General features: G+C 45.0%; 1 pseudogene; it reads left to right on the forward strand.

Annotated features, from left to right (window-relative positions):
* LOC124982208 (eukaryotic translation initiation factor 3 subunit J-like) lies at positions 1 to 26,277 on the forward strand (annotated as a pseudogene).

Here is a 26,277-nt window from a genome sequence, read left to right on the forward strand (position 1 = left end):
ATGGGCAACAAATCCCTCCTGCGAGTTGGCTGTGGGTGCGGGCTGTGGGTGGCGAGGCACACCGCGCAGCTGCTGTCCTGGGGTCTGGGGCTCTGAGGCCGGAGGGTGCTCCGACGGCGCGGGGCCTCGGGCTCGCTCCAGGTGACCAGCGCACGTCGTGTAACCTCCTGACTGGAGCCACGAACCCAGTGATCTGTGCTTTACTGAAGACTCTTTGCAGAAGGTGAATCAATCACATTTGTAATTAGAAACCAACCCAGTGTCTCCAGGTGGCCCGGGGGAGTTCAGGCACCCTTTCATGGAGGATTCTTCACAGGTCACTAGGTAGACCTCGCAGACCCCCACCTGGAAAGCACTTCGACATCATTCTGTTCTTATTCCCTTCCTGTTCTCTGTGGAAGGTAATAGAGCATAGGGGGAAAAAAAAGTTGAAATGATGAAAAGATGGTAAATTTTGGCAGGTCAAATTGTTACTTTGGTGTTATATAAAAAAAAAATGTCATTAATCAGGATTTTCCAGTAGCCAAATCATCTTGTGCAGGCAGCTGGGTGACTCACAGAGTTGGCTCCCATGGTAATTGTAGAGTGTATGTACTGTTTCCTTTTACATGGTGTGACTTTTCATTACTTGGAAGAGAACAAATTAGAATGTTTTACACCCTACATCTGGCTACACCGCTGGGAGGCCATAGGGAACGCTCTGCTCAAGCACATGGGACTGGGAGAATGGTGGGCTTAATGGGAGAAAATAGGAGTAGTCCTCGCCCTAACCATATCACTACTTCAAGGTATTTCCCCAGAAATGTGGGATCTGTTCTGGAAGATAACCTGTCAAGGCATTGGCACCTTGTGTCTGTGAACCCTCCCTCCCTGCCCCTTTGGGTCTCCTGCATCAGCTGCCTCCTGGGTTCTTGGTTAAGAAGTCAGGACAGGTGCAGTAACTTCTGTTCTTGAGGCATCATGTGAATCTGTATGTTGCATTTTAGGTTAAAGGGTAAGCTTAGTAAGCAGAGTACCATGTTGAATAATCCAAATTGATGAAATTAATTTTTCTCAAAGCAAGAATTTTTTTCCCTGTCAAAGAAGCATATTTTAGGTCTACTTCTTATGACCAAGCCTTGTTCCCTTTCCTTTTGAAGAACTTTGCATTTACTATTCAGTTATCCAAAGTGGTGCTGCTTGAGGCAGAAAGAAGCACATTTATTTACTTTTGTTTTGGTTTACCTCAGGTTACCTGTGATTTGGATGGGTTAATAATATTTTTGTTTTTATGTATTTCAGGTTTCATTATGTTGTTTCTCCCCCATAACATGTATGTCCTTCTATGGCAATTCCCTGCTTTTCCAATTTTTGTCCACTTTATTTTTGAAATTGGCAGAAATTCCAAATTGAATATTAAAGACAAATATGTACTTCACAAAATCTAAATAACATTGAATTCTGTGTGCCTGAAACTTGATCAATTCTAAAACTCAAAAGGAATCTATTTTTAAGTGTTAGAGAATTTATTTCCTCTTTTAACACATTATCTCCCATAATGTTGAAATAAAAGAAATGCCATAATTCTTTTATAATTATATTTGAGGAAAACTTCTTCTCAGTTACCCAGAGAGTAGAATGAGGTGCACTTTGATTATAGATTTTATATGGAAGTTAATTAAGTATATTATCTATGGACCCTTGGAATGGATATTGCCATGGTCATTCATTGGCCACAATAAAATCACCATGATTCATCATTTGGCCAGATGGGAATCATATTCAAAGCATCACAGTATGTTGCTATAAAAGAATTACAGCCTACCACACAGGAAGTTAGGAGCAAAATATTCTATGCAGTTAAGAGTATTCTTAACCACAGTTTTACCTAGTAGTTGTTATTCATCATGTAAGCATTCCTGGCTCTCACCAATTTAATATATCTTGTTTCTAGGTGTTTGTGTGTATAAAGCTGAGCATGGTAATTCACATGTCTCATGACAAAAGCACTCTGGTTTTCAGGAGGTCAAGCATCTGCCCCAACTGAGCATGGAGTTATAGCTGTGCAGACTCCAGTGTAGATCTGCAGCTTCTTGTGGTCAGCTCCTCCTCTAGGTGTTCAGAGCAATGAACAGACAGCAGATTTGGATTCCATGTAAACCTCCTTTGCACAGGTAGCTGGCATTCATATGTGAACCCCTGGTTTTCTTTTTTCCTGGCATTGTTCTGTACTTTGACTTCATCTGCCCATGAGAAGGCTTCTCCCACCAGCAGCCCCGGGTTTCCTCTCACCATCCTTCCTCTTAGCTCCAAGAGAGCAACTGTGGCTTCCTTTGGCTGTCCTCCATCCTCCACAAAGGGTCCCCTCCCATTGGGGTGCCACTGATGATTTTTTATACTGGTATTAGGTAACAGTTCTTGAATATTGTGTCTTTCTTTCCTGATGTTCCAGAGTTAGGTTTGCTGGCCAGCTACAATGAGCTTGGTGTATTTGTGCAGTATGAATTTACCCCAGGACCCCCAACTCAGGGTGCGGCTCTGGCATGCCAACCTCTTGCAGTCTCAGTCCCTCTTTTGAGTAATTAGATCATCAGAGAACAGGACACTCCACTCAAGTTTAGAATTTTATGTGTCTTTTAAGGAAAGAAAATGTCAGGAAACAGGGCTGAAAAGATGTGAGACCTGGAGATACTGTGATCAGCACACACTTGCACTTGCATGACCCAAACCAACCCTGGGCCATCACTTGTCTTTAAGAGAAATGGGCTGTGTCCACAGGTGGAGGTGGCAACCTGGCCCTGATGGCAGTCTTGGCAACCCCAAGCCAAATTACACCCAGAACCATCACCACCCTATGATTTTAAGTGAAGTGAACCAGGAAATTTTCCCATTGGATTGGTTCTTCTGTCCCTGACAATAAAATGGGATAGGTTTAGTTTCTTCAAAAGTTTCCATGTCAAAGCTGTTATTGTGGGGTAAAAAATTTGTTATTACCAGGTAATATTTTTATCTAGTATGCTTCTTATGAAGGAAAAAAAGTGGGGGGGGAATTTAAATCAGTCATTTCTGAAAATGAATAGACATTTGGAATCAGTTCATCCATAAAACTGTAGCAACAATTTTAAAAAAGTAACCTTGTGGGCTGGGATTGTGGCTCAGTGGTAGAGCACTTGCCTCACATGTGTGAGGCACTGGGTTAGTTTCTTAGCACCACATATAAATAAAGTAATAAAGGCCTATTGACATCTAAAAAACATTTTTAAAAAAGTAACCTTGTGAAAGTATTGGTCATTGCTTTAAAAATTATATCCCAAGCCAGGTGCAGTGGCCCACACCTGTAAATCCAGTGGCTCAGGAGACTAAGGCAGGAGGATCATAAATTAAGTCTAGCCTCAGCAACTCAGCAAGACCCTAAGCAACTCAATGAGACCCTGTCTCTAAATAAAATATAAAAATGGGCTGAGGATGTGTCTCAGAGGTTTTGTTACCCCCTGGTAACAAAAACAACAACAAGAACAACAAAAATATCCCATACTCTGCACACAAGAGGGAGGCTAGATAACAGGTTCCAGAATCAGTTAAAAAGGAAAAAGTGGGAATTACCCCCGCAGACCCATAAAGTACATATGTTAAGCCAGGCAATAAAAAAAAAAATCCTATTGTGCTTAGTGAACATTTGTCTAGCTATTTCGATGATGCTGGTGAGCAGCTTTCTGTCTTGTCTGCACAAGGCAGTGACTAAGAGGCAGGTTCTTCTATCAACTTTCCTGGGCTACTGATGGCACTGAGAACCCCTTTGCCCTTAACTGTACTTCAGTTTCCTCTGCACACACGGTGGGACGTGTGCAATGTTGACTTGCTAGGTGGCTATGTGCCTTGAGTGAAGTATGACCATAGGCCTTGAGGATGGTGTAGATACTCATTACTGGACTAATTTAAACATGCAACAGTAAAGCCAGGTCTCAGTTTGAGACACCTTTGTTGGATGTTATCAAGCCACTGAGTTCCCCTACAGCTTTAGTGATTATTATGTTTAGTTGGCTTTTACTTATTTACATATTGTTTGGCTATTCCTTTTCCTTAAGTTTTTTGACTGAGCTCGACCACAAAGAACATGGGCAGAAATGTTAATGAAATAGAAATAGAGAGAGCCAGCAAGTGTGATGACCATGAAGGTAAATACATTCTTTGGGCATCATATTTGACTTTGAGCTCAACTTCTTGGGAGTCAAGTCAACAACAACAACAACAAAGCAAAACAAAACAAAAAACCACACACACACACACACACACACACACACACACAAACCTTCACTTGATTACCTTATCAGGGTGGACATTGCAGACTCATTTTTGGTGAAGGAAAATTTTCCCTACTCCTAGATCTTAAAATACTTTTTCATAGTAGATCTGATATACAAGAGTTGACCTTATGTAACATGTAGCACAGAGAAGTCATTTTCATGATTGTATCTTTTGGTAGACTTTGAAGGAAACCAAAAGTCAAACACATACATAACCTGCAGGAGGTATGGCAATCTTTTTACAGTATTTACACATTACCTCTGTGAACAGGTGGCAACCTGTGAGTACAGGAGCCCAGTCTCTGTGTCTCTGTACCATCCATGATCTGTTGTAGTTACTGTTGAAGACACATGAGTTCATGCTGCAAATCTTGCAGACCACTCAAATTTCTTGAATTTTCTGTATCTTCCCAAACGTCTCAGTCTGTAAATGCCCAGCAAACCTGTTTTAGCCGAAGGCTAAACATTTTGAAGGTGGCAGCATGTGGAGGGAGTCCCCCGTAACTCCAAGAGCTGCTGGACTGACCTCCTGAAAACTCGTCATTAAGTGAAAGTACCTAAGGTACGTAGGTGCTTCATACATCCCTCCTGCTGAACGTCACAGCCCCACCCAGCCTGCCTTGTCCATGATTTTATAATGCAGGGTTGAATATTTCATGTAATCATTGAATGCTGTACTGAAAGAGAAAAATGGGTTGGTTGTGTGGGTATACTTTCAAAGCATTGTAAATCAGGGACTCTGCATTGTCTCTGGCCCGTTATCACTTCCACTTCTTTTCTCTCCCGTTCCATAAGTCCTCCTTTGCTCAGGGAGAACTTAGAAGCCATTTCAGCAAATCTCCTTGGACCCCACGAGACTGGATTGGGTAAGTTTCTCTGCAGTTCCACAGACAACACCTCCACTGCCTCCTCTTCCCAGCTCCCCTTTTTGAAGGGCAGCTTCGTGAGGAAGGTTCTCTTGTCCTGATTGTGCTCAGCTCCTGGTTTAAGAGGTCCGTTCCCATCATGAGTGGGTCCAGTGCGTGAGCAGAGTGGAGGAACTGCGTCTCCTGGGCCCCGGTCAGGGTCTCCCCTGCCCTGGCTGGTATCCTCTTTCCAGGCGTGTTGCTCTGCCCCTCCCTCGTGGTGTTCAGGTGCCCTGCACGCTGTCCTGTCGCTGCTCCCTCTGCTCTGACGGGGCTGCACACCAGGAGGCTCTGCGCCTTCACCCCCATTTAGCCGTTTCTTCTCGTCTGTCTTCCCTTCACGTTTGTTCCTCCAGACCTTGCTGACGGCTCCTTCCTCGTGGCATGTCTCCCAGGCCTGGTGCCAGATGAGGTCATCCTCTCAGCCCTTCCCTGCACTCTTGGAGAGTACGGTCTGTGGAAGCTGTGCCGGGTTCCTGTGCAGGGCAGCGTCTGGCACTGGCCTCAGTGCGGTAGAGGTGGCAGGGAAGGGGCCAAGACTGGTGTCCTGCCCACACCTGTAGTAGTGCTGTGGACCACATTGCTCAGTGAACATCCGGGTGGATAACTAAATCTATAACCCCAGAAGACCTTCTCACAGTACCCAGTTCCTCATCTGTGTGTCTTACCCATCGCATCTCAGTTGGGTGTGTGTATGATCAAGACAGGAAACTGGAAACACATTGATGGGTCTGCATGTTTTTCTATTTGCTCTTAATATGAAACCTTTGGTTCTTTAAAAAAATTTCATTTTATGATATTTTCCAAATTTATGAATATCTGTTTTCTGTCAAACACTTAGCATAGAATCTGTATTATAGATAATAAGGAAATTTGCATAAGTAGTGGAAAGTTGTAGTTTCAAACTTTTGTTGTGGCCATTTTAGTATATGACATTTCTGGGTCTAAAGCAAAGTGTTCTAGGTTATCAATAGAATTAGATTCCAAGCTTTATTTTTGTTGTGAAAGAGAAACCATATAGCTCTTTAAAGTAACCAAACAGTGTTTCTTAGTATTCAGTTAATCTATTTGCCTGCTTCTCAAGTGATGTTTTTCTAAGCACCACAGAACTCAAAAGAAAACTTATTCCTTGTATGTGTATGATCCCAATATTATGTATGATTATAATGGGCCAATAAAATTTTCAAAAAATTTCCACATGGAAACTTAGATCAGCGTCATAAAGATTGCAGTCCCCTGGTCTAGCCTTTGAATCCACACTAGTTCAAAACAGGGCTCTATTTGTTCAGGTGAATCTTATGAATTTTGGAGTTAAAAATAAAGGTATGCATCTTTTTTTCATAGATAACACAAAGAAATTTATTTTAATTCCTATAACATGAAAGGACATTTGTGAATTATAATTTTCTTTTGGGGCTGGAGATGTGGCTTAGTGTCATAGCACTTGGTTTTATCCCTTGCATAGCAAAACAAATATAAATAAATAATAAAGTGAAAAATAAATAAGACTTTCTTTGCATGTAACTAGTCCTAACATGTTCATGTCTGGGAGCTTATCCTAAGGAAATAGCTATGAATTTATGGAAAGTTAGCTAAGCAGTGTTCACCCTAACTTTGTTTCGTAGCATACTATTAGAAAATGGTAACAACAGGAGATTGGATAGATTTATTATGATATAGCCATACTGTAAAAAACACATCCACTAAAAAGATGAACATCAAATATTAATGCTACAGGGTGTTCCTGTCCTGGGAAGCGATTGCAAGACAGCATGCACAGCATCCTTCCATGCCCACGGGGCCCCTGAATTTGGAGGCAGAGGGAAGACTGAAGGGTCCTCAGTGCCCAGTGTGAGAGGCCCCCTCAGCCCAGTCCCAGCCTGTCTTCGCTGGTCAGGACAGCGGCACACGGTGGTCTGTGCTGCCTTGCATGCCTGACCTGGAGCCATCAGCTCCCTTCCCCTGACGCTCCACTCTGTCCCTTCAGCGTCCTGTTCCCTGTGCTGCTCACTGTGTCCCAAGCCTTTGCCTAGGCTGCCACAGCCTGGAGGAGTCTGAATCTCGCTCCCTCCTCCTTCAACTCCCTCCACCTCTGCCCCGTGCGGTGCTTCTCAGGGAGGCAGGTGACCTTCATGCTCTGGGTCATTTCCCTTGCTACCTTCTCATGCACTGTGTGATTTACTTGTTTATTCTTTTTTTTTTTTTAATTTTTTTAGTCGTAGATGGACACAATATCTTTATTTTATTTATTTATTTTGATGTGGTGCTGAGGATCGAACCCAGTGCCTCACACATGCTAGGCAAGCGCTCTACCACTGAGCCACAACCCAAGCCCCTACTTGTTTATTCTTAATATTTGCCTACTAATGAGTAGCACTGCCTGGTACTTCTGTGTGCCAGGCACTTTGCTAACTGTTAATCAAGGTACCCATGTTGGCTTACTCTCTCACAGTTCCGTGAGATCAGGACTGCTGTTCTGCTCGTTGCACAAGAGACTGGGGGAGAGCGTCAGGTCAGAGGTCTGAAGCCAGTGATGTGGCCTGACCAGAGCTGCAGACCTCCACGTGGTGTGCTGCTTTCGAGCTGGAATTTGTGATCACCACCATGAATGTTGCTGGTGGAGACAGAAGCTTTACGAGGGCAGAGGTGTTTGTCCGTTTTGGTCACTGCTTTATCTCAAGCCCTGAAATGTGCTGGGCAGGAGGCATCCGGTCAGTGTTTCCCAAGCCTCAAATGCTGAGCCATAGTGATTTGTATTTTCCTGTTTGTTTCAGAATGTCTTTGGTCTCACATGTAGGAAGTCCCACAGACATGACTTAAACAAGAATATCTGTAGCTCCAGTAGTAGAGGGTCTCTGCAGATGGTGTCTGGGGCCCAGGTTCCCTACCTCTCTGCTCTGTGGTTGTCACTCCTTCGACACCCCCTCTGGAAGGTGTGGCATCAGTCATCAGAGGAGAGACTTGTTCCCTCAGCAGGGTTTATTAGCCTCCAAAACGTGTCTGTGTGGAACCTGATATGAGTGGGCTTCTGGCTTGTACAACTCCACAATAGTTTTCCTTGGCTGTGGTGGCTTTCCCCAGCATGGTCATTCTGTCCCCAGACCCTTGTGGTTGGTGGTTCTGCCATTGTCAGGGGAGAGTTCTATGGTTACCCTATGCATCCTCAACCAGCAGAAGAGAGCATGGAGGGTGATGTGTGGGAGGTTTGTAGACTCAGTCTTCTGCTCACACTGTATCTGCCTCTGTCAGTGTCACGCATACCTACCTGCGGTTGTGTAGGCCCAGGAAAAGGAGGAAGAAGATTTGGCTATCAGCTGATCTTCATAATGAGGGGACTTTAGAAGTCCTCTGGAAGACTTTGCCTCACATCTTGGCATGTGTGCACCAGCTACTGACGAGTGGGGTAACCAACATGTGGGGATTAGGTTGATCTTAATATGTCTTCTGGACTGAGCTGTCCCCTATGGCCATGCAATGGAGTTAAAACTGGAGAACAGCTGACCACTCGTCAGGAGAGGAGGAGTGGTCTGGCTGCTTGTTCACAAGCAATATGTCTTGCTGCTGTTCTTATGTTCTGAATTACCTAGGGCATGTGGTACTTTTGTAACTTAATGAAGTCTTGCAGTACTTCTTTGAATGTTCATCCAATAAAAGGATTGCAAAAATATTGTAAACAGGAAGCAGAAATCCCCTCTGAAAATCCATCAAACTTGTTGGAAAAATTCTTGACTCGTCAGTCATTTGTGTGCTCCCTTTTGGTTGGATTCAGCAGCTGTGTCACTGGCTAACGTAGGTGAGGTGACACTTTGGAAGGACTGGAGCCAGTGCACAGAACAAGGGAGAAGCTGAAGAACAGATACAGGAAGGTCGCAACCCTGGCAGCTCAACAGCAGGGCGAAATGGCTGCAGCCACTCCGTGTCTGCCTTGTTCCTTCCATGAGGCCACTCCGTGGAGTGCCATAGCTCAGCCAGCTGCTCTATTTCAGTTGAGAAGTACCAGGCATGCAGGCAGAGGGAAGGGTGTGGGTCAGTCAACACAAAGGCAGTGCAGTTACAGGTAGTCCTGTACTGGGGTGGAGAAGTCTCTTACCTGTCTTCTCTTCCCCTAGCAAAGCACTGTAGTCCAAGCCATCGAGGTGAGAGATAGCCTACTTCATATCATCTTATAGTATATTCTAGTATTTTTTAAAGAGAAAATGCTTGCATTCGTAGTGGATAAAATCCAGATCTTTGGTGTTACAAATTCGTTAACAGCATCACTAATTACTATTCAAAATATTAATTATCTGCAGCATGCACAGTTCATTCTTTTGGTTCTGCCTATGAGTCTTGGCTCTGCTTCTTTCATGCTTCTGTAATACGTATAGGTGGTTCTTTGAAATTCATTCAGTTTTCTCTGGGAACAAGAAAGGCAAAACCCAGAGGCCAATATTTTATTGTACAGCTTGGTAATGCATTTCCTTGCGACCAGATCTTTTCTTCCTATTAACTTTTATTATGCTATTCATCTTTATTTTAACTTCTTTTTTTGTGGTGCTGAGTTTTGAACCCAGGACTTTGTGCTTGCTCTACCAACTGAGCTATATCCCCAGCATTTTTAAACTCTTCTTTCCTGTGATGTACTCTGTCCTCTCCCTTATCTGGGGGTGAAATTGGAGACCAGTTGAGCTACTTTTGTAAATCATCTCCTCCTCCACTTTCTTCTCCTTTGCCATGTAATCAGCCCAATATTTAGAAATTATAGAGAAGCATAAATTAAGATATTAACAGGCATTGAAAATTCCATGACCCAAATAAATCTTTTATTTTTGGGGGTATACTTCCTTCCAGTCTCCTTTTTCTTTTTGTTTGTTTGTTTAGAACTGAGGGTTGAACTTAGAGTGCTTTATATAACTTGCATCCCCCGTCCTTTTAAAAATTTCATTATGAGACAGGATCTCAGTAAGTTGCCCAGGATGTCCAATCCTCCTGCCTTAACCTCCAGAATACCTGGGGTTACAGGTGTGGACACTGTATTGTGACCTTCTTGTTTTTAAAACCAAAATTGGGAGCTATCCTGTTTTTTTTCTCTTTATATTCTTTGCTAAGAATTTGTTCATATATTCAAATTATTCTAATTTGTTTTTAATTGATATTTAATATTTTCATATGCAATGAGTCAACTATTTCCCTACTGATCAATGTTGAAGTTGCTTTTAAAAATTTCAGCTATTACTCTGATATTTCCTGAAAATATGGACTATTTTTCTCCAGTAAATTCCTAGGAACAGTATTATTGGTCAATGTGTATGTTTAGTTTATTAGGGTTGCTATGATGAATTACTGCAGTAAAGAAACTTAAAAGGACAGAAACATATCATCTCACAGATCTAGTGGTCGAATGTTCAAAATCAAAGTGTCTCAGAGCTCTGCTCTCTCCAGAGGCTCCTGGGAGATCCTTCTGTCTTTACCACTGCTGGTGCTCTGGGCATTCCATGGCTTCTCACGGGGTCTGCCCTCTTCCACCGTTTAAGACTGCCTCCCAGGGACACTTGTGATAACATGTAGGGCCCTCCTTGGTACTGCAGGACCATCTCCTCATCTGAAGGTCCTTAGTGTGTCACATCCATAAAACCCTTTCCAGATAAGGCCACGTTTATGGGTCGCAGAAATTGGATGTGGGCTCCTCTTGGGACCACTGTGTCTATGCCAGTGGACATTTTTAAGAACCTGAAATGTCTGCCCAGCTGCTTTAGCCTGGAGGTTCCCACCAGCACCAGGTGAGTGCTCATTCTCTATAGCTGCACCAGTAACAGGGAAGGTAGAGGCAAGCATGAGCTGGGTGTGGCACAAGGAAGGATTTGTAAAAGTGCAAGGAAACTGAAGTGAAGGGCAACAGAAGAAAGGAGCAAGAGAGTGACGAGGAGCTAGAGCATTTTCTGAACCTGCCTCAATGAGCCTGCAATGCACGGCCAGCCTGGGAGCAGCCACTCCTGCCCTTAAAAGAAGGGTTAGGATCCTCAAAGCATGAATGTGTTTCACGTGTTCATAAGGAGGAATAAAGGTGTAAGCAGACACGTCATGACACAGCCGGTATTTTGATCACTAAGCATTTAAGAATGGTCCACATCACTAAGAAATGGTAATGAAGAGGCAAATTGGAACATTACTTTTTAAAAAAACTGTCAAGGGGTTATTATTTTAAAATAATGAATGGCCACACACTCCTGGTGCTTGATTTTCAGGGTGCCTGGAGCTCGAGGCCCTTTCTTGCCTGTAGCTGTCCCCTTCACTCTGACTCCAGCCAGCCCATCTGCCAGGCGGGAGTAGGTACCCAGTGGGCCCCTCCTCCCGTGTTTCCAGCTGATCAGAGAACACTGCGTTCCCTCCGTATAATGAAATGTAGACTTCCTATTTCAAAATGCTTAGTGGATAGCATTTTTTTAAAAAGGAATTCAAGCTGGCTAAATTTAGTGTCTGAAAAATGTCCAGTCCAGAAATAGATCTCACTGGAATGTCTGTGCCCGGGGCCAGCTCTTTGCAGCAGGAAGGTGCCCTGGCTGAGTGGTCGTGGCCTGGAAGTTTCTTCTGGTCTCCCTGTTGTCACGGAGGTGTCGGTAGACGCACTGATCTCATGCAGCCCCTGCCAGCTGAAAACATGTTCCCACGTGGTTGCCATGCTGGCTGTGACCATCTCCTGGCTCTCTCTACCAGACCTCATGTCCCTTCTCTTGGGACATTACAGAAGGTGTGTTGTGAGGTTATACAGGGTAAGTCCCCTCTTAGTTCCTGTCTATTTTTTGGTCTTTACAGTGAGTTTTAAGATTTCTGCACTGCCCAATACTTTTTTGCAGGCTTATTATTATTTTTTTTAAAAAGAAATAGTCATCTACTATTAGCATAGAAGGACAACTTCTAGATATTCATACATGGTGCTGGGGTAAATCCCAGGTGCTTGCTCACCCAGTTTTTATTTCCCTGTTGCTTGGAGGTGGGTGCATATGGGACTCCCATTCTTTCCAGCATGAATCACCTTACTCCATCACTGTTCACTTCTGTCACATGGAAATTCTGAGGTCCGCATGGACAGATCTCTATCTGGTTGCTCTATTGTAGAGCAAAGAGACTCCTCATTGCACTTCATGGAATAATGGGCAGTGAGCACCTTCACTTTATACTCATCTCTGGGTCATATGAGTGCTTAAAAGAGCTGATCAGACTTGGTTTGTGTCCTGCAGGTTTCATGCCAAGTAGGAAACACCAACATGGATGATTAAGTGGTACACACTAAGTGGAGGGTGGCAGGAGCCAGAGCCCAGAGACGTCTGTGGGAGCACGTCCTGGTGTGCTCAGGAAGGTGGGCACGGGCTGGGTGTTCCTGTGTGGGATGGCAGCACAGAGGAGCTTGTCCTCCTGGTTTTGTGCTAAATGCGAAGGGTGCTGCCAAGTAGGAGGTCTGGATCTCTTGGAATTTATAGATGGGGAGATACAAGTGGTGGCCAGTAAGTGTTGAAATGGGGCAATTTGAAGCTCAGGCTTGTGCCCATAAAGGATCACTTGAAGCTGGATGCTACATGGTCAGGCAGATGGTGAATCTTCTGCTGTACACAGAGCCTGGAGAAGTGGGGCCTCTGAGTTCTCAGGCCTCCCAAGAGAGGATGCACCTCTCCAGTGTCTCAGTAAAGCTTTCTTTTCAAATGTCTTATTATTCTTCCATCAACTAAGTAGATTCCCATTTGTTACTTTTAGAAACATGGCAAAAATCATGGTCACTGTACTATGATTCGCTTACACTTCTTCTTTAGAAGAACAGGGGAATTATAAGCAAAGAGAATGTTTTTAACTTGGCATATTTAGATCAAGTATTACCATCTCTCTTCTGCAAACATGAAAACAGAGGCATTGAAAAGTTAGGTCACCTTCCTGGGTGGACATAAACCCCAAGATTCCATTAGGTGTAACAATGTAGTGTAGATAGTTATTTCTGCAGGGGAAAGTTCAGTGCTTATTTTCTGAGGATTTGCAACTCTGTATCTTAGAACATGAACTTTAAAACTATCATTAGAGAAATACCAAGTTCAGGGGAAGTTGGGAAGTCCCATTCCTTTGCTGTGTTTCTGGCTGATGTGGCCACGGTTCCTGTACTTAAGTTTCTGTAGGGAATTGGGATCTTTGGTCACTGGGAGGAATAAAGGCTGTTTAAGTAACTGTGCCTGGTGGACATTTGCTTGTATAAAAGACCAGAAGGAGGTTGGCTGGAGGTCGTGAAACTTTGGACAGTCCCATGAGAAATGGGATGTTGTAGGTAAGGCAGCTGACGGAAAGTGTGGGTCCCGAGGGAATCGGGAGCCAGGAAAGGGGAATGAGGTGAGAAGACAAACCAGGGGGAGCAAACAGCCAGCGGACCAGCCTAGACATTTCTCTGCATTTTTAAGATTCATTTGTTCATAGGCCATCGGTACGGAAGGCATGCCAGTGTACCAGTTGGAGCACCATCTAGTCCCTGAGCACTCTGTGTGGCCTTCACTAAGATAAGCCAGGATAATAAAATGAGATAAATAATCTTCATTTTGCTTGACGAAGTTTTAAAAAATCTGTAGAGAGAGCAGGGCATGATTGCAGCCTGCTACAGGTTAGGCCCAGTGTCCTGTCTGGGCTTGTGGCCCGTGTGACTGCACTGAGATGCCCCTGTGTGGCACCAGGCTGTGGAGTGGGATGTTGCTGCAGGCAAGTGGAAGGCGCACCCTGCAGAGCTCAGAGCCTGGACTGTGCAGGTGGCACTGCCTCCCTCTGCACTGGCGGCTCTGCGTCAGGTGGATTGAATTTTGGTTAGAAATAGTGTTTGCAATAGTAACCTCTCTGTCCCCTCAGAAAGCAGTAGCCATTAGTCAGGTGTCCAGGGCCACAGAGGAGGGTGAGAAGGTGGCTGCTGTGTCCAGGATCTATATTTTCAGTTCACGTGGGAAATCATCCTAACAACCTATAGTGGTGTGGACAACTTCTGGTGAATTTCTGAAAACATGATGATAACTTGGTCCTTTAGAAGACACTTCTTTGGTGTTTTGGTGGATGCCGAAGAGGACATACATTTAGAATTTGTCATTCATTCCTCCAAAATATGTATTTATGACTTTCCAATATGCTGAACAGCGTGCTTGACTTTGGGTATATTTTGGTAAGAAAGAAAGGCGCTTTATTCCTATGTTGAGAGTTTATATAGAGAGATAAATAATAAGTATACAATTAAATTGCTAAAAATGCTTTTTTTCATAGGCAAAATGACTCAGCTCTGAGACAGCTTTGAAGCAAGTTTGGCTACAGGGAGGATTGTGCAAGTAGCCAGGAGCATCAGGAGAAGCAAGTTGCAGTGAGATAAAACAGATAGACAGGAATTGGGATCAGGTGATTGGGAGATGTCTCAGGCCTAAGGAAAGTGGAGACATTTGAGCTTGGGTCATAAGATGCCGAGTCTTGGGGAATCTGAGGAACCTTGAGGCAGCCATGTGACAGGAGCAGGTGGCAGGATTCTGTGTGTGTGTGTAACTCTGGTAGGATGCTTGACAGCTGTCTGTTCAGACATCTTACCTTGCTGGTTATGGGAGAGCTTCCTATGGGGAGTCATGGTTCTGGATCTGTGAGTGGATGGTAGTAGGAACCACCCACCCAGGCCTGCCCCTTGTGCCTACTGCAGACTGTGGGGAATGAGGAGGTGGTAGGATGGTGAGGTGACGTGGGTGGGCATGCTGGAGTTCACGCATGTGTGCTCCCACTAGGCTTGGGGTTGGGGACATCAGGTTCATTACTGGGCTTTAGTTGTTATTTGGCTAGGATAGACAGGTACCAGAGCAGGGAGGCTTTAGGTCCTGCTAATGATGTTTTTAATGCTGTACCGGTGGGTGAGTGGGGATGCACCAGAGCACAGTCTTGGAGTCTGGTCTTTGCAGGTGTCGTCTGTCTCCCTCTGTGTGCTGATGCCTTTCATGCAAACCCTGATGGTGTGTGTGGATTGTCATGCTCATGGGTGTGCAAAGACTGAGTGGTTGAGGACATCCAGGGCCCCTGAAGGAGCCGGTATCTGCAGTGGGTGGTGCTGGTGGGTAAGAGGGGGGAACTGGTGACGCACTCATGCTCTCGGGAAGTGGACCAGACGTGGCACACTCGGATGGGGAGGGGCGCGGTTGCTAGGCTACTAGGGGGGACACCGTTGGCCTGTGACTTGGGAATGTTCTCCGATCTGTTTTTAGTGACTGTGGCTGCAATCTTAGATATTTAAGAAGATTTAAGATGTAACAGAAGTGCATGGACTTTGATTTGCCAAAGCAGGACTTGTTTGGTGTGGAATATGGGTTCACTTTTCTTTTCTCTGACTTGGATTTGCTTCCAGCTTACCAGAATCTCAGAGCAGAAAGAAGTCTGTTGACTCATAAGTTCTGGAGCTGAACTACTGTCTGGTCAAGCCTCATATGTTACAGGTGGGGAAACTGAGGATGGGCCCCAGAATTCCTTGTTCCTCCCCCCAGGGTTCTGTGCAACCACGCCTCCCCACACTGGGCTTGAATTAGGAGAACATTCTTTTAGCAGATCTCCCCGCCTCCAGTCTCTCTCGGCTTGAAACCATCCTACACACAGCTGCTGGGATCATCTTTCTGAAGCCATTTTTATCATGTCACTTCTCTGCATGCTGTTTTCTGTTGCCTTTTGTCACATCCAGATTTCTCATTTCTGGCTCTCAAGGCTTTCTGCAAATGTCCTCTTTGCTGGGTTTCATTAGGAGCCTTTATGGGATGTTTGCTGTAAAGAGATGCTCTGTGTAGTTCTCTGGGCCTGTTTTACTATTCCTGCCACTGGGCCTTTGCATGGACTGTGCCAACCCTGGGATATTCTGTGTCAACCCATGCTGTGTGCTGTGTTTCTTTGCTGACCTATGTCCCTTTCCTGTCTAACTTGGAGCCCTTTTCTCCCCTGAACTTATTCTATAAATTCTTTCCTCCCTCCAACTCTAACAATTCCTTTACCTTTTGGTTTTAGCAATTAGGTATGTAGCTTATTACAGCTCATATGAACTATCTTAGGTGAGGAATCCTCTTGTATAATGATTAACTAGACATATGAAAACATACTAAGAAACGTGTCACTGTGAGATTTCTTTGGACAATAGTTCCCATCATGCGTTGGCAACAATGCGGTTACATGAGATTTGATTTCTTTCACCCTTGTTTTAGGGGTGCTGTGCTGGAGTCTGAGCTACACCCCTATCTAAGTGACTGTAGGGTACTCTGTGGACCCCTGGGAATGGCAGCTTGCCGCCTCTGGTCCTTTCCATGGGACCCATGAGTGCTCTCTATCTGTGCTGTGTGCTCTTCCGGCAGTTGGGAAGTGGTGCTGAGTCACTGCCAGGCGTTCCACAGGCAGAGAGGCGGTTCGGAGCCGCACAGTTCCATATCCAGGCTCAGATGGCTCCGACGTAAAGGTTGTGTCTTTCATTTTCCTATTTTGGGTTCATGATTTTAGCAGAATTTGGGTGGTGGTGGAGTTGTTCAGAAGCTGTATCCAAATCCTGGTGCTCTGCAGTGAAGGTGCTGAGCAGTCAAAGGCTGAGCTGTCCTCTGTGCGTTCACAGAGTGTGGAGAGAGAGACCTGCTGCTTCCAGGGAGGCTTCCTTGCCACCCTCAGTTTTGTGCATGGCCACTCGGCCAGTGTAGGTGGGTAGGCTTGCTATGCCATTGAAGGCCTCTGGGCCTCAGGTATTCCATCTGTGAAATGGGAACAATGGTCCTTTCACTAGCTTTCTATGTGTTTGTTACAAAGATTAACATGAAATGGAGCTTCCTGAGGCCTAGGGAGACTGACCAGTAGGGAGCCAGGGAGGCCAGGATGCATGGGTCTCCTACTGAAGGGCTGAACTCGTCTAAGGTCCACTCTGTTCCTCAGCACTGACTTCTTTGTGAGTCTGGTTTGCAGACACTTGGTGAAAGCTTTGCAAGCTACAGGAACTGTTTATAAGGTAATCTTGCAGATCCCTTGTGTACCACAAAGCAAGGTTCATTCACTTTCTAATTTTTCTTAGCAAGTTCTATGACAGGCAGCCTCTTTTATTTTGTTGATTCTTAAGTATTTTTGCTATTAGAAATCAGAAATAGCCAAGAATCTTACTATCTGACATGTATGAAACATTACTACAAGCTGTGCACCCTTTTCTGAAATGCTGGCGAGAGAAGGGTTTTGAATTTCAGATTTTTTCCCTAAGAGTTTGGGATGTTTGCATATACATAAAGAGGTATCTTGGGGAGGGGACCCATGTCTAAACACGAAATTCATTTACGCTTCACTTATTCCTCACTTGGCTCAAGATAATCTATTCAGTGTTTTTAGTGTGGACTTTTCATATGAGGTCAGGTGTTTTCAGCTTAGGGATGCTCAACCTATGTGCAGGTTTTCTTAGGAATGTCACAAGATGTGCACTTGTGTGATTCACTTGTTTTTTGTCTTGATACCTCTGCCTTAAGACAGGACTCCCAAATGCTGTGCATGAACTTCACCAGTTCAGGGACTGCAGACCAGGCGGCTCAGCTCTTTTGGCTCGGCGGCCGCAGGCTGGCTTGGTCTCCCCATGCCTGTTTTCCTGGCACCCTCCTCTTCCCAGCACACCCTCAGCCAGATCTCGCTGTTTCAGCCCTGTGTTCCGTCACACATGTCAGTGTGGCCCTTCTGTTGACGTCTCTCTGGGCTTCAGGAGCGTCCTTCAGTGTGCCTTCCCAGGTCTGAAAGTCACTCAGCTTTTCTCCCAACTGTTGTTACCTTGTGTTTTCCAAGTAGAGATTGTTTTACTAACACACACCCATCAATTACTTTGCAGATGGCTGATTGAATTTACACACTGACATTCCTATTTCCTTTTTAGATGGCCTCTCCCCTAAAGAGCTGTGGTCATGTGAAAATCAGCCTCATTTCTGGGCTCTGGCTCCCAGTGGACAGAATTGGATTAGATGGTGTCTGTAGTAATTCCATTTTGAACATCGGCTTCTCTTCTTTGGTATTTCTTTGGTCTTAATTGTTCAGAAAAATTGTCTCTGGTTTACTTACCCTGTGACGAGTTATCTTCAGACTTCCCTGTAAGTGCCGTGTCACTTACCCAGAGAGTACAGGCATATTGCTAAACGCTCCTTTGATGGCCTCTCCGGTTCCTGGCACTGTCAGAAATGCTCTCTATCTGCCTGGTTCACAGATGAGGCCCCAAAGCCCCAGGCAGAGGGTTCTGAGTTATGGGGCTCAGGTGCTCTGCTCCTCTGCTGCGAACCGCTTGTGCTGGGAGGGCTGATGAGGAGGGTGCCGCCTCGGGGTCCTTGCTGTGCCTTGGCCTGTTCCCTTCAGAACATTCAGCTGATTCCCATTTGTACTTTCTGCACAAACACTGAGACAGTAATAATAACCATTCTTCTCTGGGTGTAGGATACAGCTCAGCTCTTATTTTCCTCTTATTCCTTTGCATTTTTGTTTTCTATAAAAATTTAAAATGATTTATTATTAATATACATGGTTATAGAGCTTTAACTGTTTGTACACAGTTAAAAAAAGAAAAAAAAGGTCCAGCGGCGCAGAAGGAACCACAGCACAAGCAATGGTGTCTTGTTCTGCCTGTCCTGCCTCAGGGAAGGTGGGTAACACTTTCCAAAACACTTTATCTTTAAAAGCAATTTTAGGCTCTCAGCAAAAGTGAGCAGAAACTTCAGAGAGTTCCCCTATGCCCCCTGCTGAAACAGCCTCTCCCAGAGGGTCTGTGTTCACAGTGGATGGGTCACAGTGACACGCCCTCACACCCAGAGTCTGCAGCTCATGTGAGAGTTTGCTATGGAGCTGGACAAAGAGGGACCAGTGTCCACCATTGCAGGCTGGTTCAGGTGGCTCCACAGCCCGGCTCACTGCAGCTGCTTCTATGTGCAGGTCTTCGCAGGGCAGCTGTGGTCTCCTGATGGATCTACTTTAGATATCAGTCACTGACCACGGCTTCGCTTCCCTCTGTAGACTGACCTGCTGCATTTAGTTCAAGCTAATTCATTGGCTTTAGAGAGCGAATTCCACCTTTGATTCCATCAACTCTGGACAGTGTCCTTGGATGGTCTGTTTTGCAGTAGAGATGTTTGTACCTCTGAACTTGCTCAGCTTCTCATTTCACTTCTGCCACCCAGCCTTTGTCAAGGTTGATGCCATTTAAATTCTGTTTGGCAATCGTAGCTGATTTTGGTGCTTTTGCTGTAGGCTGGAATTTGGAAATTTGGATGCACGTTTACATCCTTCATGGCATGAATGGTGTGCTTTGTTTTATTTCTTAAGTAGCTTCTTGTTCTTCATGGAGTTTCTAATGGTGTTTTGTTGTATTTCTTCATTGCCTTTTGCTGTTGCTTCATAGGCTCTAGGCATCATGTGTGTTTCTCAGATGAGACCCCTTGGTTTTTCTCCCTCACTGCCAGGTAGACGGATCTCAGGAGGTCTCCTTGGGACCACTGCTCTCTTTGGGCCCCGGTTTTTTCCTGGTCAGAATCCCAGCTTCTCAGGTATTTTTCTGTCTTGATTTCTCCCTCACCCTATGGATGGATGCTTTCTAGTATTCCCTAGGGAATTGAGAGTGAAAGGCTAAGTTCCTGATCTCACCTATCAGAAACTCCCTTCGTGTGTGAGAAAGTTTGGCTGGGTATCCAGTTCTAAGATTGAAATGATTTTCCTAGGAAATGTTTTATTTCAGTGCTGTTGCTGGTGAGTCTCACTACTCTTCCTCTGCTGTAGCTAATTTCTCCTCTCTGGACACTTCTGGCCTTTCTTCATCTCTGTGTGCTGAACACTCAGGAGCTTGTGTGTGGCATGAAGTCCCTCAGTCACAGCACGGGGTTGTTGGGGGTTTCCATTTGTAATTGTGCGCACGACTTTCCACTGTGGCAAATTCTCACCATTATTATTATTATTATTATTTTGTTTTTTGTCTGTTTCTTTTCTTTCTTGAATTTTAATTCTGATGTAGGACTTTCTCCTACTTTGATTCTTAGTCATGTGTCTTTTCTGTTTTATACTTTGAGTTCTTTTATATTTTGTTATACTTTGGGGAAAATTTCTCAAGATTATCTTCCAACACTTCTATTAAAAATCTATCTCAACTGTTTTATTTTTAATTTCCAATACCTCTTTTTTGTTTTGTTCCTATTATCCTCACAGTATCTTTTTTAAAGGCTATAATATTTTCTCTGATTTTTTTCTGTGCAGACAATTCATTTTTGTATATATTTTTTTTTAAATCAAGAACTCTTCTTATTCCCCGTAATGTCCTTTTGTCTTGGGTGGCCTGTTGGGTCCTTAGGCTCTGGTACCATGTTGTCATGTGGGCTTCTTGTGGTGGCAAGATAGACAAATGGTGGCTGTGTTGCTGGAGACCCATGAGCTCCAGAATTCAGGTCTCTGGGGGACCTGAATGCTGGAACCTCCCCAGCAATGCTCTGAAAGGGTGGTATTGCCTAGCCAGGCACTTCCTGTGAAGGCCGTGAGGACTGGCAGGGCACTAACTGAGGCCTAGTGAGTGCTGACCGGCCCAGATCTGACCGTGCACGTTATTTCCTTTAGTTGGGGCTCTCCACCTGCGTCCTGAGTCTGTGTCTCCACCTGGAGTGGCCCAGCCAGATGTCCTGGTGCCAGGTGTCCTGGTGTCCACGTGGTCACTTCTTTCTTGTGACCTTTGGTTGCCTCTTGTCCATCCACTTTGCATTTCCTGTGAACTGGTTGAATTTATTGGTCCCCAGCTAATCCTTTCATCTTCATGGATGTCTTTCTCTTTGACTTATTCTACTTTCACTTAATGGGGTCTGAGAAGGAAGAGAAGGTAAATGCATATGGACATAGCTACCTTCAATATGAGGTATAGTTTTATTGTATTGTGGCTTTGGGTTTGAAGTTTAATTTTTTAATATTATCCAGATGATAACAACCACACATTTTATAAGATTATAGTCTTTTCTGTCTCTACCTGGTATTAACTCCCTCTACCCCCTCAAAAAAACTAAAGAGTTTCAATATTGCACCAGTGGACAAAGAAACACTGAAAAATCAGTGTATAATGATTTCAGCTGGCATGGGCATAGGCACGTTGTGTGTTTGCTTATCTTTGAGCATTTTGTTTTACTGACGGTTGAGAGCAGACATATCTGTAGCCACAGTAGAGAGAGAATCATTCCCACGTCAGGTGTTTGAGGACGGCATTGTAGAGGGCAGGCCCAAGGGAAACCCGTATCGGGCACAGGTTTCCTCCTTTCCATAAGTTCCTGCTTGAGGAGGAGTCTGTGGTGAGCCTTCCTCCTGCCTGCGTCTGATGGCACCACCCTGCTGGCTGTGAGCACCTGGGGAGCCGCCCACTGGGAAGTGAGTGTTGGTGCCACGCGGGGAGAGCAGAGGCCCGGGACTGGGGACGTACTCTCTGTTCTTTGTTTTCAACTAAACCGAAGAAGGAACTAAGCAAACGGTCACTGGATGAACTGTTAGTGATATCTACAGTGATGGACTGGGAGGGAGTCGAGGGCCTGAGCAGATACCGTAGCAGAACTCCATTCATCTCCAGTGTGTGAAAAGTGCTTTATGCTTGCATCTAGAAACTACCACGTGACCCTGTGAGTTGTGCTGGGCCACGGTTTAGTTCAACAGGAAGCCATATTAGCCAAGGACACAAGAGAACAGCAGTCTGTCCTCTCAGGTGGCAGAGTCTGCGTTCTGACATCAGGTCATTAGCACAAACGTGGAATGTGTGTGTGAAACACTAGGAATGGTCTCAGGATGTCTCAACATGTAAATTTGGTTCACATATCTTCTATCTTGGTTGCAGAGAAGAATAAAATGATTAACAGTAAAAACTTTTAAGCATGTAATGTTTTGTTTGGGAATGACATTCTTTGGGGTAAATGGAGTGGAATTAAAACACGAAGGAGAAGAGCATAGAATTCCTAACAGCTTAGTCCATGATTTTAAATCGAGGTGACCAGAGTTGCCACTTTGCCAAGTCCCAGGGTCTCAGTCCATGCAGACTTGTGGGACAGTCATCAGGTGGAGACCATTCAGAGCCCAGTGGACGCATTCCAAAGAACAGAGTAGAATCTTCATTTAAAATGTCAGTGAGCATACCATACTGGGAATTAAGTCATCTGCAGTGTTTTACTGGTTATTCAGAATTCTTCCACGGGGAGGGTATTTGACTACAAATAGTGTGAAGCGCACTGGTTAAGGGAACTAGAAAGCCAGAAACCTGGGAGCTTTGGGAGCTTGGGGAGAAGCATTTAAGGGGACATTGGAAACCCGGGCCAGGCTTCCATGCCCTGGGGGAAATAGGTTGTCATGGAGGCGTGTGAGAATTAGCAGGTGGACGGGGTCAGCACCTGGCACTTACATTTGCAGTCTACTGAGGAAGTCCATCTTTGAGGAGTTGGTTGTATTCAAACAACAAGCAGATTCCCTATTTTCAGTGATGCTTTGTGCTCAGGTTGGCGTGGGGAGCCACGTGACCTTCTGGCTGTCAAGTGCTCAGGCTGTGCAGCTGTCCAGAAGGAGCTGAGAATGCTGGGAAGAAGGGGCATATAAGTGGCCTCTTAGATGGGGTTCCATGATATCATTTCCTCTTCCAAGACCAACTGTGGGAGAATTTTCCTGGAAAGAGTTCTTAAGAATAAGAGATGCGGAGCTGCAGTTTGTGATCATGGAAACGAGCGAAAGGCAAGGATGATCTGGGCAGAGGAGTGGACGGCAGCAGGCCAGGCACTTGCTGAGCAGGGCCATGCCTGCTTGCAGAGGGCCTGGCACACTCTTCTCAGAAGGACCTGGCGACCAAGCAGGTGGTTCTCAGGCAGCAACACCTTGTTCAGATGTCAGCAGGGAGCGCCCAATACCTGTTATTGGAGTGAGAAGACTGAAAAGAATCTGGGAGTTTGTGAAACAGGAAACCCTTCCCCTTGCAGCCCTGTGTCTGAGCTGGTGATTTTCTTATTTTAAACACTGTTTAAAATTTTAAAAATGGTAGTGTCATAAGGTGAATCCAGTGGTGTTTGGAATGCTGGGAGTTTTGCCGCGTTTGTCTGTGCTTCTGGAGTTTAATTGTAGAGCTTCATTTTAGGAGCCCAGTTGGTTCTGATATTATATTTGTGTCTTCAGCTTCCCGCTCCTTAATCAAATTTAGTTTTGTTGTTTAAACGTGCTGGGGAGGTACAATGTCACAGTCCCTTCCCTCAGATGCTGAGTCCACACGGGCTGCAGGACTCTGCCCTCCAGTGTCCTTTGGCATGCATCTGGCTTGTTGATGATAGCCTTCTGTCTGCCTGAAGCACCTCTGACAGCAAGTGGTCATAGGTCGGATTTAGATTTAGAGTTGAAACACTTCTTTCTGCAGAAATATGAGGAAGTGAGCAATGCATTTTAATTTTATTTGAGTGCAGAGAAAAGACTTCTATCACAAATCTTTTTAAACCCTTAGTGATTTTTCCTGTGAATTATTCTGTACATCCAGGAGAAGAAGGAGGTCAAAACCTATTTAAACACCCTTTGCACACTTTTCCCCTCCAGTGCTCAAAGAGCTACGAGTTTCTTCAGAAACCAGTTGGTGTGTCTTCTGACAGAGGAGCAGCTAGCAAGCACCTTGTGCAGTCCTCACTTGTGAGTTCGAGTCCTTGGTTTCTCTGGCAGAGGCAGCACTGCCCACCTGCTGCTGACTGGGTTTCTTGCCTGCCCCTCAGGTTCCCTCCTGGCTCCAGCATGACCTGGACAAGGTGCAACAGCTCTGACCTGAGTACCACAGAACTTTAAAAAAGTGTATGAATTCATCTCGAAATCCAGGTATTTACCTGCAGCAAAGCGACGGCTCAGGGAAGCCTTCTCAGTACCAGAGCTGGTCCAGCGAGGCTGGAGCCGCCCCTGACATGATTCACAGTGGCTAGTGGTGCATTTAGGTAGCTTAGTGGGCTTGAGGGTGGCAGGAAGGAGCTGGAAGGATGGGGTAGCTGCCACCAGGGGCGCCATCTCCTCATCCAGGTCTCAGCCTGGTTTCTCTGCTTTTATCTGTCTTCCATATTGGGGCTTAGCTTGAGTTTTTTTGAAATATAATTCCACTGGGAAAAAATGATAACATGTACTATGTGTTTTTCTAGAGCCCTATTAGAAATAAAGTGATTTCACGATCTGTAAATGTTAAGTACCGTGCTTGGAAAACACTTATTTTTCTTTGACATGCATGTGGCTTGTTGATAATATCCACAGAACTACAGTACCGTGAAAGGGAGAGCAACGGAAGTTCCTCACTGAGTGAGTCCAGCAGTGTGGGTGCTGCTTGCTGGCATAAGCAGTTTCTGTTGATTTGTTATTGCTAGGAACAAAGCAGTTATTTGCTAAATACATGGCATTTGGCTTAACTGAAATGACGTTAATATCCCCCAACTTCTGGAGGCAGGTAGAGACCAGTCTGTGTTGCATGGAATACAGCATCTCAAAACAATACAAAAAGCTCTGAAATAACAGTGACTTAAAGAGAGATACTAACCTCTCTGTAGTGTAAAGATGGGCCAGAATCAGGGCATCGAGGCTGTGATGTTCCTTTGTCATCAGGGCCACAGGCTCCTTCATCTTGGCACTCTCCTGTCCTTTGCTAATGTCTTCCATCTTGTGAACCAGTAGGGATGCCGGGAGCCTACCCGCTCCTGCTTTTTAGCTAGGAGTAAAGGAGGAGGTGAAGAAGGGCACTCCATGCTGCACAGCCTGTTTGAGGAGTCAGAGACCACATTTCTGCTAACGTCTTACTGTCCAGAACTTGGTCACATAGCCATTATGGGCTTCGCAGACAGCAAGGAGAGGGTCCTTAACTTAGAGGGCTGTTTGCAGATATTTCTGTAGAGAGTCAGATTAAAGCTCTTCTAGGTTTGTGGGTCACGTGGTGCCCATTGCAGCCGCTCTCCTCTGCCATTGTGGTTTGAAAGCAGCCCTAGATGGTATATATGTGTATTCTTTTTTTTTTTTTTTCCCAGTGCTGGGGAATTGAAACCAGGCCGTGTGCTTAGGAGGCAAGCACTCTACCAACTGGACTATATCCCCAGCCCTAGACAGTGCATATGAAAAGCATTGCCATATCCCAGTAAAACTTTATGAACACTGAAATTTGAGCTCCATGTAATTTCCACACATCATAGAATATTATTATTTTGATTTTAAGTCAGTTAACAATGCAAAAACCATTTTAGCTTGTAGCCCTTATAAAAACAGCAGTGACATTTGGTTTACTGGTGTGAATTTGCCAACCCCTGTTCTGTACTGCCGTAAGTTTGGTTAAAGCTCAGTCACTTCAGAAAGGACACCTCTGATAAAACCTCCAGCCCAACACCCAGCCGGAGCTGGTGTCAGCAGGCTCCGAGTCTGGGAGGCTGACTCTGTGAAGACCCACGTGAAGGCGGGGACGGCCGGGAAGGCGAGGACGTGGCCGTCCAGGATAACTGGGATGATGATGATGACAAAAAAGGGGAAGCAGAAGTAAAACCAGAAATGAAAATTTCAGGAAAGAAAAAAAATAGCAGAGAAGACAAAAGAGAAAGAACGCGACAGAAGAAGAGGCAAGAAGAAATTAAAAAGAGGGTAGAAGAACCTGAAGAACCTAGAGTGCTAATGCCAGAGGAACAATTAGCGGATAAACTGCGGCTTAGGGAATCACAGGACGGGTCAGACCTTGAATTAGCAAAGGAGGCTTTTGGTGTTGACCATACAGTTTATAGGATAGATGCTGTGAACCCACCTTCTAGGGACAGTTTCACAGAGTTTGGAAAGTTACTAGAACATAAATCACCCAACATGAAAAGTCACTGTATCATGCCAGTTTTTTGGAAGCCTTAGTTTGAGATGTGAGTATTTCATTGGAAACTGATGACTTGAAAAAGATCACCAATTCATTGACTGTGCTTTTCAGTGAAAAACAAGCAAGCAAAACAAAGCAAAGCCAAAAAGAAGAAGAAAGGCGTGGTCCTGGAGGGGGATTAAAGGCCACCCTGAAGAATGACGTGGCGGATTACGGTGGTTATGATGGAGACTAGGTACAAGACCGTGAAGACTTCTTGTGA

Source organism: Sciurus carolinensis, chromosome 4 (assembly GCF_902686445.1).
Source record: "Sciurus carolinensis chromosome 4, mSciCar1.2, whole genome shotgun sequence".
Taxonomy (NCBI): Eukaryota; Metazoa; Chordata; class Mammalia; order Rodentia; family Sciuridae; genus Sciurus; species Sciurus carolinensis.